This window comes from Schistocerca piceifrons, chromosome 4 (assembly GCF_021461385.2).
Source record: "Schistocerca piceifrons isolate TAMUIC-IGC-003096 chromosome 4, iqSchPice1.1, whole genome shotgun sequence".
Lineage (NCBI taxonomy): Eukaryota > Metazoa > Arthropoda > Insecta > Orthoptera > Acrididae > Schistocerca > Schistocerca piceifrons.
Window position 1 is genome coordinate 659,626,455 of NC_060141.1, and position 10,774 is coordinate 659,637,228.

Here is a 10,774-nt window from a genome sequence, read left to right on the forward strand (position 1 = left end):
CGAACCTACTAGTGACAGATCCAGCAGCTTGCCTCTGAATTGCTTCGATGCGTTCCTTTAACCCGACCTCGTACTGATCCCAAACATTCGAGCAATACTCAAGAATAGGTTGCACCAGCATCCTATATGCGGTCTCCTTTACAGATGAATCACACATTCCTAGAAATCTCCCAATAAATCGGAGTCCATTCGCCTTTTCTACCACACTCCTCACATTCTCGTTCCATTTGATATCGCTTTGCAACGTTACGCCCAAAAACTTAAACGGCGTGACTGTATCAAACAGGATACTGCTAATGCCGTATCCGAACATTACGGTTTTTTTTTTCCTACTCATCCTCGATAGCTAAAATTTTTCCACATTTAGAGCTAGTTGCTATTCATCACACCAACTGTAAATTTTGTCCAAGTCATCTTGTATCCTCTTACAGTCACTCATCTTCGATACCTTACCGTTCACCACAGCTTCATCAGCAAACAACCGCAGATTGCTGCCCACCTTTTCCGTCAAATCACATGTGTAGAGATTAATAGAGGTCCTATCACTCTTCCCAGAGGAACTCCTGACGACACCCTTGTTTCTGATAACGCTCGCCGTCGAGGACAACATACTGGGTGTCAGTGAACTCTTCCATATGCTCTTACCTTCTTTAACAGCCTGCAATGGGGCACAGTGTCAAACACTTTCCGGCAATCCAGAAATATGGAATCTGCCTGTTGCCCGTCATCCATTGTTTGCAGCACGTCGTGTGTGGAAATAACAAATGAAATCTTCCCTTTGAGATTTATTGTCTTTCTCAATCTTCGCATACAAATTTAATTGCTGCTCATTAAAAGTGATTTTCTGATTATTTCGACGAAACATAGAAAGTGTCGTCGTCGTGGCCCTGAGTCATTACCTGCAATAACCCAAAACTCTTCCTTACCTTTTTTACTTGTTACTGGATCGCCATCTGACTGCTACATCGAACTGCGACTTGAATATACTTACTCTGTTTTACTATATTCTATTAGCAGCTGGTGGGCTTTCATAATAAGTGGCTTTTTTTATTACCAAAGCTGACGTTATTCTTTAACAGCAAAGCTGACGTTATTCTTTAATTAATTTGACTGAAGTTACGTAATTCATAGTTAAACTTTTTCTTGACAACAATAAAATTTTGCGAAGTTTCACGTTGATGGTTTTTGAGATGGATTATAATCAGTAATGCAACATTGCTGGCAAAAATTAATTATATTCTGAGTGAAATGATTTTACAGGCGTTCAAATGGGACTTACTTTTTACAATAATCTTACAACTTGCATTGCGCAAACATACCTTCAGTAGTCTTGAGTTTCTCAAAAAAATAATTCAATAATATTAGTTCCTCTTACGATAATAGTTAGCTGATGTCTCTGTACATCCGTTTATAATCTCTTGCAAATCATAGCTAGTGGCTGGCAGGCACACCACTCCTCTCAACCTCTAGCTTCAGACCTGCTTCCGACTCGCTTCACATCTCGCTTACTACTGACTTCCTACGAACGCTAAAGTGCGTCCCCGCTGCCAACAGTGCTTTCGGGTGCAGATAATCCCTGCTACCATTACAAAATGTATCAATGCGCTGTCTTTCCCGCTCTTTTCTTAAAATGTATCCATACCCGGTCTCTCGCGCCCTTTTTAAAATTATATCAATGTGCGGTCTCTCTTGCCAACAATACTTTGGTGCAGACATTCCCTGCTATCAAAATTATTTCCAGCATGACAAATATTATTCCTACTTAATACTATCAATAAAATATAAACATCATTCATAAATTGTGGTTTGACAATAGACAATAGAAATATACACCTCTTGCAGCTTCTCAGCCTCAAGAAAATGTATTGTGTTCCAACTGAGAATATCTTCAAGGATTCTGCAACAAGCCGATGTTAGAGATATTGGTCTGTAACTTTGCGGGTCGATTCTTTTGCCCTTTTTGTACCCAGGAGTTACCTGTGCTTTTTTCCAGCAGCTTGGGGTTTTATTCTGGGCTAGAGATTCAAGTTAAATGCAAGCTACATTAGGGCCAATGCCGTAGAGTACTGTTGGAAAAACCGGATAGGGGTTTCATCCGGACCTGATGACTTACTTGTTTTCAACTCCTTCAGTTTTCCACTACGCCTAGGGTGATTATTACCATGTCGTCCATAGGGGAGTCTGTTCGATGGTCAAACGACTGTATCTTCGTACGATTCTCCTGCGTAAACGATTTCTTGAACGTGACATTTCAAACTTCGTCTTTCGTTTTGCTATCTTCGCCAGACTGGTCAACAAGTGACTGGATCGAAGCCTTAGACCAACTCAGTGAGTTTACATATGACCGGAATTTTCCCGGGTTGTATGCTTCGCACGTAGGTCTTTTCACAGATACACGAATCTCTACTAACCTTTGCTTGTCATTTGCGGTTCTCTTTTGAATCGAGTGTGCAATGTTCTGGACCTGTTGTGCTGCAGTTGATGAACAACATTCCAGGGGTTGTTTCCCAACATGATAACGCTCACCCACTTACCGCTGTTGTAGTCCAATAAGCTTTAGAGAGTATCGATATGTTTCTTTGGCCTGCTCGATCACTATTCGAAAACATATGGGACATCATCAGATGACAACTGTACCCTCATCCACAAACAGCATTAACTGTCAGCTTAATGACTGACCAAGTGCAAAAGGTATGGACATCTTTCATGCTTACTGAGATCCAGCATTTTTACCTCACAATGCATGCGCTTTCGCGTGCTTGGATTGAATGTTCTCGCGGTTACACCGGTTATTGATGTGCAAGTTATTTATTATTTATTATTTAGCGTATGGCTAGTACAGACATATCATAAAATTAAATTACATATACAGATGTACATATTTACACACAAGAACGAGCGGTTCTAGGCGCTTCAGTGTGGAACCGCGCGACCACTACGGTTCCAGGTTCGAATCCCGCCTCGGGCATTGATGTGTGTGATGTCCTTAGGTTAGTTAGGTTTCAGTAGTTCTAAGTTCTAGGGGACTAATAACCTCAGAAGTTAAGTCATATAGTGCTCAGAGCCATTTGAGCCTACACACAAGAAACTTAAGTTTGGCCTTACAACTGAATATCCAGTCCTTCAGTCCAGCACACTGCATCTGAAGTTGCTAGCAGGAAGTCCTGTTCAGCACAGTGATAGGCTCGAATCCTGCAGTCACTGACAATGTGCTGAAAAGTCTGGTATGGCGCCCCGCAGTCATAGGCTGGATTAGGCAGCTTCTTTCACTTAAAGAGAGCATCCCTGCATCGGCCATGGCTGGTGCGGATTCTGTTGAGAGTAGTCTAGCTCTTGCGTGGTAGGTCGAATCCACTTAGAAGTTTAGCACCAGAGATGATGTCACTGCATCCCACCGACAGACTGTCCATAGGATCTCCTTGAAATGACACATCAACTAAATGTACCAGTATTTCACATTTGCAATGACTTATCTTGCGCTTACATTAACCTGTTATCTTTGAATATTAATCACTTAAATATGTGACCTAGACAAATATATTGCAGAAATTGTTATACATTAATTATTTTTTGGTATTGTGATTTTTTTCCGTCAGTGTAATTTCGAAGAAATGTTAGAAACATTGATTAGCTTTTAATGTTTTTGACAGGCGTACGCCAAGTTTTACCCCAGTATTTGGTAGATCGTCGAGTAAAACGGACTAGCTGACGGCGGCCAGTTACATAAAGTTGCCGGCGCTCGGAACATCCCCGTGCCTGCCCAACAGCTGGCGGGCCAATCAAGTCGCTGGCGCGTCTGCTGCTGTTCCCGCGGCCGCCGCCGCCGCCGCCGCCGCCGCTTTCTTCAGCAGATAGCCTGGGTGCCGGCCCCGAGCGCGTGCATTGTTAAAGAGCGGCGTGTCGCCTGCAACATTCAGCACCCCAGCTAATGGCGCCCGCCTCATGCAGCCTTAATGGCGCGCAACAACTGGGCCAGAGGCGGCCACCCAGCGCACGGCGCGTCACACCCCGCACACTCTCCGGGAGCCACGTCAAGCCCAGCTCTTTTCTAGTTCCGAACTGCACTGCACTTACAACTTGGGCTCATACACAATGAAAGTACTGTCTGCGCCGCACTTCAGTTTCCCACATCCAGTGTGGCCACATCTTGCAGTCATGTCATGTCACGTCATCGCCAGACCCCGTCAGAAAAATAAGGCAAAAGGAAAGTAGAATTAAAATTACTGAAAAATATTTAATCTTAGAGTCGAGCAATATTGGAGCACAGACACAACTGGTACCCAGAAGACGAAGATACATATTTCATAAATGTCCTGCTGTAGGATGGAATCTCCTGTTCCCGGTTTTCTCCGTGTTTGCTCACGTTATTTTGAAGCGATGCATCTCTTTTATCTGCCCTCGGTTCTGATATGTTTCGGCTCTATTGCCGCATCTACTATGGGCCTCACTTGATTTATGAATAGTTTTGTACGATGTTGGTGGTTTCTTAGGCCTAAAACCATCGCATGAGTACTTTAATTTGTCACAGGATATAAATATGAAAACGCCTTGATCGTGCTTGTTTTATTTTTTGGGACTAGAATGCTAAAACTACCATGAACTTTGTACAATACTCTTCAGAAATAAAAAGAGAGCCACTGCAAATAACGTGTAAGTGTCGATACATTTTTAGAAAAATAACACGAGAAATAAATACATTGTTATTTGCAGAAGGCGCGGTTTTGAAAAAGAAAGAAAAAATTTCTAAAATTTAGCGGTAAGTACTACCATAAAATGACAACAGTCGCTTTGAGCCTTACACACAAAAAGGAAGACTCTCTTACTGCTACTGGTGGTCCTTTTAAAGACAACATACGTGCCAGACAGAAATGAGAAACACACAGAAGGGGAGTAGGAAAGTAAATGTAACTCTATGAGTTAAGGGGGTATGTGATTAAATGGTTCAAATGGCTCTGAGCAATATGGGACTTAACATCTGAGGACACCAGTCCCCTAGAACTTAAAACTACTTAAACCTAACTAACCTAAGGACATTACACACATACATGCCCGAGGCAGGATTCGAACCTGTGACTGTAGCGGCCGTGCGCTTCCAGACTGAAGCGCCTAGAACCGCTCGGCCACCACGGCCGGCGGTGTGTGATTAACACATGACCTTATGATCTCACTTATGAGTATGATGCTGTGACCCCTTTTACCGGGATACATGCAATGCTTCATTTGGGAGGGATGTCATAAAGCACAGAACGTTGCATGGAATCCATTACTTCTTCCGAAGCAGCAGGCGCCGATGTCAAGGAGTTACTGTGTGCTTGACTAATAGAGCGACCGTCCTTTGTGATGATTAGAAGTGGTCGGCCAGAACCTTGAGGACGAGTAATCCTGCACCCACCTACCCATGTCGCATCCGGATGCCCCACAAATTTGAAGACTGCACAGTTGGACCAGTCGGCCAAGTAGAGACCAATGAGCACGCTTTTAAGCTTTGCCAAAGTGCTGATAAAGCTGTCTTACACGCGTACGCTGCATCTCCCTGTCCTTCACAGTGATCCCTCATTATGTGATATTTTTCAAGCCTCTTATGTATCTTACCGGGCCTGGTAACATTAATAAACGAAAAGCACTAACTCACTTCGTGGGTTGTTCTACCTTATGGAGAAAAGCAACTCTAATCATTTACATATTCACCAGTTGTGTGTATGCATACATAGTTACGTTAACTTCCGACCATATCTACCGGATGATTCACTTTTTGTGTCAGGCAGTATACATGCACAGGGTGACATGGCTAGCAGGGTACAAAAAACATTTGTATATATTTCAGTACCTATCAAGGTTTATAACTTTATTTGTCCAACATTGTACACAGGAACTCAAATATTTTTATCAATGCTGCTACAGTCCAGTGCAGGCGCCATTTGTAGTTCGACAGATATCGAAACAGTACTCCACTTCTCGCTACATGTTCGTAAGCATGACAGGCCTCTACTGCAGATGTATATCCATTGTCTCAGATCCACCAGCGCCGGCCGCGGTGGTCTCGCGGTTCTAGGCGCGCAGTCCGGAACGGCGCGACTGCTATGGTCGCAGGTTCGAATCCTGCCTCGGGCATGGATGTGTGTGATGTCCTTAGGTTAGTTAGGTTTAAGTAGTTCTAAGTTCTAGGGGACTGATGACCACAGCTGTTAAGTCCCATAGTGCTCAGAGCCATTTGAACCATTTTTTTGAAGATCCACCGGATATACAACCCCTGCTCTGTAAACAATGCCCATGACAAATACCCTTGCACTCAAAACAGCTGAGTCAGATCAGGGGATGAAGGGGGCCAGGCAATATGACACCCTCCCCTTCCGAGCCAACACTAAGGAAACGTCTCGTGGAGAAATGTGGTAACATCCCCATAATAGTGGGATGGGACACCATCTCACTGGATATTGGCGTCGGGAGGCATCTGTGGAACTGTATAGTTCGCCAACACCTTGAGATAGGTGTGCTCTATACTGGGGCACATGTGCCATGCGACTCAGAGCAGTTCATGAAATGGTTGGAGATTGTTACTATCGATTGCGTGTTTGCCGAACAATATAAAATGTCGAGTTATTTCGTTATAAGGATTTCTTTGAGTATAACTCTAGCCCCTAAACCTTCTTAGGCGCTGTATGTATATACATATATTTTTCACGGTGTTAGAGGAATACAACTGCAGATTTTTTTGTGGCTGAAGACAGTGTATTGAACAACATTACATCAGTATTTAGTTCATTTGTATAATACTAATAATTAAAGCTGTTAGAAGTAGTATGCTTTTAGGTGGTACATGTGATAAGAGCGAGCCATTGATGTTTATTATCTCGCAAATCGTTTAGTCTCTACTCTCTGGTGTAGCCACTTACAAGGAAACAGTCCAATCCAACGTGTCAATACCAGTGCTAAATTATTTTGTACGGGAAGAATACGATGAAAAAAACAATATGTCAAAATTTTAGCTGCTAAGACACACTGCAAGTATTATTTTTAATGTTGAAATTTGCCAAGTTCGTTTTTCGCCATGCAGCTGGAGTAATGAACACCCATACAGTATCTGATGCAGACAGTTCATGCTCAACATGGCAGGTGCACAGCCTTGCTTGATGGTGCATCGGAGAACAGATAATATGGCACAACGTGATCTTACTTTATAAAGTGAATTTTAGTTTCCGTTGATAGTTTCTCTGATACAGTTGTTCACGGTTACTATTCCCTCGAATTTCTAACTCATTTAATATCTATAATACTTAATATCTGTACTAATTATTATCAGTAATAATTAGCAGTTGCCTTTGTGACTTAACACTGCACATCAAACCGAATTAATTAACTGTGTATTTTCTTCGTATGTGCTTGCTAATACCATCTTTCTGTGCACAGGTTCCAGTGTTTCACAGTATTGTGGAATCCAGTTAATACCTTCCACCTTGCAAAGATGAAGTATGAAGAATGTGGTGTGCAATAAAAATCTCCTATTACTTCCCCTGAAGGCCTACATGTGTACATTTGTGTTATTTTTTAGTTATTTTCTTGGACATTTATTCGACTGTGGAAATATTAGAAGATGCAGGAAATAACTTTGGTGTTTCCGTCAGCTCTGGTTCAAACGACGACCGTAGTGCTAGTTAAAGTCCAGAACAAAAATGCGGTACCTTCCAAGTCCAAATAAAATATAATAGTAATAGCTTTCAGTGGCTGTAAATTTTTTGGTTAAACACAGCAGGAAGCAAACGCTTTAGGTTTAAACAGTGTGTAAAGCCGGTTTCGTTTCGTGAAATCTGCACCAAAATGAAACTCGCTGCAGTACAGAATTAAAAGTATTCTAAGGATTTAGAACTGTTAGTGCGAGTCAAACTGCCATTATTGAAAGATATATAGAGACTGGGCCCTATGAATTGCCAGTGTGGATATTAATGATCGCAACGCCTCTTCTACGTAGAAAAACAGATTCAGGAAATTGTTCCGAAAAGGAAGCAGCAAAATTACGAAGTTTACTTCAAGTAACTGTGTAGAGAAGATGTCATTAACAGGTAATACTATAGTGAAATTCGTAGCTGACGTGTAGACGAAAATGCAGAGAATAATGCCAGTCAGTCAGGTTACGTGCAAGAACTGTGTGTAAAACGTATTGTATCATTTCAACTGAAAAGATACAGATCCGCTTCGTAATCAATCATGGCTATGAAACATTCGCACAACAAAACGAGTGATGAGTAACAGTGGATTTTTGTTTTCGCAGTTTTATACCATTCTTCAATCACCTCAAGGCAATTTAGGACCAAAAATTAAAAAAATAATGATTGTTTAGCTGCAAAAACCTTCTAATCGTCAAAGGAAAATCTGGAAGAATGGGAGAGAATATGCTTTAATGTTACGAGGGCAGCTCAATAAGTAATGCAACACATTTTTTTTTCTCGGCCAATTTTGGTTGAAAAAACCGGAAATTTCTTGTGGAATATTTTCAAACATTCCCGCTTCGTCTCGTATAGTTTCATTGACTTCCGACAGGTGGCAGCGCTGTACGGAGCTGTTAAAATGGCGTCTGTAACGGATGTGCGTTGCAAACAACGGGCAGTGATCGAGTTTCTTTTGGCGGAAAACCAGGGCATCTCAGATATTCATAGGCGCTTGCAGAATGTCTACGGTGATCTGGCAGTGGACAAAAGCACGGTGAGTCATTGGGAAAAGCGTGTGTCATCATCGCCGCAAGGTCAAGCAAGACTGTCTGATCTCCCGCGTGCGGGCCGGCCGTGCACAGCTGTGACTCCTGCAATGGCGGAGTGTGCGAACACACTCGTTCGAGATGATCGACGGATCACCATCAAACAACTCAGTGCTCAACTTGACATCTCTGTTGGTAGTGCTGTCACAATTGTTCACCAGTTGGGATATTCAAAGGTTTGTTCCCGCTGGGTCCCTCGTTATCTAACCGAACACCATAAAGAGCAAAGGAGAACCATCTGTGCGGAATTGCTTGCTCGTCATGTGGCTGAGGGTGACAATTTCTTGTCATAGATTGTTACAGGCGATGAAACATGGGTTCATCACTTCGAACCTGAACCAAAACGGCAATCAATGGAGTGGCGCCACACCCACTCCCCTACCAAGAAAAAGTTTAAAGCCATACCCTCAGCCGGTAAAGTCATGGTTACAGTCTTCTGGGACGCTGAAGGGGTTATTCTGTTCGATGTCCTTCCCCATGGTCAAGCGATCAACTCTGAAGTGTATTGTGCTACTCTTCAGAAATTGAAGAAACGACTTCAGCGTGTTCGTAGGCACAAAAATCTGAACGAACTTCTCCTTCTTCATGACAACGCAAGACCTCACACAAGTCTTCGCACCCGAGAGGAGCTCACAAAACTTCAGTGGACATCCGAAATGTCGTCTTACTAGGTGCAGAAAATAATACATTGATTTTGTTGAATCCTTGGCCTGGACATAACAAGACCTCTGTCTTTATAAGGAAGACACAAAGACTGTTTATGTAGCTCCAATTCCATCCGGAAATAGTAATGTGTTTCAATAGAGTAATTTTTCGACAGTGTAAAATATTTTTCAATAAATTGTCAGAGAATATAAATTCCGATAGCTCTTTGTCATTTCAGGTTTATCAGCGCAGTAGTATTGTCAAAGTTCAGTCATTTATGCACTGTGAGTTTGCGTTGCTTCGTTTTACAAATTTTATCAAGTATGCCTAGTTTGCAGCACAGTATGCTCAACAACGGCCGCGATGAGCTGATACACCATCCCAATTTAGTCTAAATGAAACTAGTAATCTGAAGTGCCTGAATTCATTAATTTTTCTTTTATCAGGTGTGCCTTGTGTAACGAAAATGTTTGTCATCGTCATCCCTTCCGTGACGTCTACAGAGAGTAAACAAGGAACTGTTTCATTGCTACTAAAATTTAAATTATTGAAGAATTATCATCATAAGAACTGTGCTACAGTATTTGTCAACAAATTAAACTCCCGATTGATGGAAGTCGCCTGTAAGGTAACACACACTGCATGATTTTCTTTCTATTGCTAGTCACTTGTGTAACAATTACAAATGTTTATCTGTCAACGTGAACTGTAAGTTAATCAAACAGTAAATGATTTGGGGCACTTGTGGTACGGTGTAAATGGTTAAATTCGTGTGTTTGCACTCTAGACTTAGAGCTATGCTGCTCTACATTATCTTGTCACGGCTGCATCTGCTTATTCGCGGATTCGCGTTGTAGGTTGCAAGGACCGTACAAACCACTGTTATAAGCGGCTGTTAGTGTATTACGAATGAGTAATTTTAACATCCCTTAAAACATACTTGCAGTCCCCCTTGACAGCTAAAATTTTGTCAATTGGTTTCCTTCCGTGTATTCCTTCTGTGTGAAAAATTTCAGACTGGGTTTCGACATTTTCCATGTTCTTTGAATGTTCACAACGATCCAATTCATCTGTAATGTTCATTCAGTCATTGTGAAGAAACGAATGTAGGTAGCATTAAAATACGTTCATTACGCAGTTCTCTATTGTCCTAGCCTCAGCAGAAGGTTGTGTATTTAGGGGTGTGAATGTTCGATGCAGGGGTTCAACGAAGAGAGACAGGGATGTATGGCATAGGTCTGATTTACTTCTATTACAATGTAAGAACATTTTTGGGAAATAAGAAATTGAAAAAATTTTTGCTCTGGAAAGCTACATTTGCCAGGAACATGGGTGTCGGGAGCTTAGGAATTTTCAGATGGTGGATGGTGGGTGGGGGAG